Source organism: Pristiophorus japonicus, chromosome 33, assembly GCF_044704955.1.
Source record: "Pristiophorus japonicus isolate sPriJap1 chromosome 33, sPriJap1.hap1, whole genome shotgun sequence".
NCBI lineage: Eukaryota > Metazoa > Chordata > Chondrichthyes > Pristiophoridae > Pristiophorus > Pristiophorus japonicus.
In genome coordinates, this window is record NC_092009.1 from 6578722 (window position 1) to 6580874 (window position 2153).

At 45.5% G+C, this 2153-nt stretch overlaps 1 non-coding gene across 1 annotated transcript; it reads right to left on the reverse strand.

Moving 5' to 3' along the window:
• Nucleotides 1–453: 453 nt before the first annotated feature.
• trnak-cuu (transfer RNA lysine (anticodon CUU)) lies at nt 454–526 on the reverse strand. Its single transcript has one exon. It is a non-coding gene; the product is annotated as a tRNA-Lys (tRNA).
• Between the last annotated feature and the right edge of the window lie 1627 nt (nt 527–2153).

The window sequence follows — 2153 nt, forward strand, 5'->3', positions numbered from 1 at the left end:
CCCAGACTTCATACATAGGAACAGGAGATGGCCATTTAGCAGCGAGTGGTTAGGATCTGGAATGCACGGCTTGAAAGGGCGGTGGAGGCAGACTCAATCTTATCTTTCAGACGGGAGTTGGATAAGTGTCTGAAGGAAAAACAATTGCAGGGCTACGGGGAAAGGGCGGGGAGTGGGACTCGCTGAGGGTCGGCACGGGCTCGATGGGCCGAATGGTCTTCCGTGCTGTAACCATTCCATGATTCGATGAGTTAGTGGCACATTTTATGATGTGGCTGGGAGCACAACATTGCAAAGGGACATGGATTGAGTCGCCAAAACTGGAGGCATCTGATTTAGGAGATTCGCGGGGCGTGGAAATTTTGGAGTTTAATGACTTTGAAAGCAACATTGTTGTTTTGTGCCGTTTCGGTCAGAGGTTTTCCATTAAAGCAACATTAAATGAAAAGAAATCGCCCAACGTTGGTCTCGAACCCACGACCCTGAGATTAAGAGTCTCATGCTCTACCGACTGAGCTAGCCAGGCTTCCATGCAAAGCAGGTTTTTATCACTCATTGCAGCCAGGCGCCTGTTGGCTCCGCCCCAGATGTTTAAACTTGCTGTTGAAGAACTGCCAGGATCTTCTTGAATGGTGGACCAGGTTGGAGGGGCCGAATGGCCAACTCCGGCCCCTCTTCCTTACGTGTTTATATTTACGTCTTTATGCGGAGCTCCTTTCAGGGTAAACAAGCCAAAGGAGGACAGGGGAAACGTTATAAGGACACCCTCCACTGACACCTGGGAGGCCCTGGCCGCAGACCGCCGGATGTGGAGAAAGTCCTTCTGGGAGGGCGTTGAGCTCTTTGACTCTAGACGCAAGGAACATGAAGAGACCAAGCGCAGGCAGCGGAAGGAGCACATGGCAAACCAGTCCCACCGACCCCTTCCCTCGAAGTATGTCTGTCCCACCTGTAACAGGGTCTGTGGCTCTCGTATCGGAATGTTCAGCCATCAAAGGACTCACTTTGGGATGGAAGCAAGTCCTCCTCGATCCCGAGAGACTGCCTCTGATGGTGTCTATGATTTACGGTACACTGCGGAAACATCTCCACTTTCAGCACCAGATTACCAGAATTAAACCCAATGGGATCGGGAGAAAAGTTCCTCATATGCTCAGAGCAAATTATATCATATGACAATAGCATTTTATGTATTAATTAATGATGTTTAAATCAATGCTTCATTTTTTTTTACACAGGAGATGCATAAAAATGTGTAAAATAGATGAACTATTTTTTTATAAGGTTTTGAATTAAAAGTACAATTTCCCTGACCGGGAATCGAACCCGTGCCGTGGCGTTGAAAGCACGAAATCCTAACCACGAGACCATCAGGGAACCTGGTTTGGATAAAGTATTTTTTTAAATAAAAATAATTCTCCGCCTGACACCTTGGAAACAATGAGACAGCCCTTGGAGCAAGGGTCTGGTTATTGCCAAACAGCAAAGGAAATATTAATTCTGGAAGAACAATATCCGAAAGAGCAGTGACCACTACGTGATTTGAACACGTAACCTTCGGAACTCGAGTCAGACACGCTACCATTGCACCATGAGACCTACACAGTGAGCTGGAGATGTTCGCCTCTATGAAGGTTCTGTAATACAATGGGCTTTAAAATCTCGGCCCATTCCCACCAGGTATCACAAGCAGCGCTCACCTGACAGGCACCGTATGGTTTCTTCTTAAAGTTTTCCCTTGCTTTCACGGGAAACCATCAGTAATTAACCCCTCACCTTCTTTTGCACAATCAAACAAATGCTAACTCAGGAACAGTCCATACTTCAATCATTTGTCCTGTGCTTTGCATCTTAACTCGAAAACCATATCCCATTTTACTCACTGTATTATAGCTTTCTGGATCAAAATCCTCATTGCCGATGACACCACGAATCTGGGGCAACTTTTATCAAATTTAACAGCACCGGTTATTCCTACCGGGCACACAACATACAATCAGTAGTAAAGATAAAATCCCAACATGCGTATTTTCAGATTCAACGCTGTAGCATTTCAAATAAAGTGAAAGAATTTTACACTGAAAAGATTTGCAAGTGTTGCTTGTATTTGTGTCTTTAATCAAATTTTGTTGCGTCTGACTCCCATTCATGCC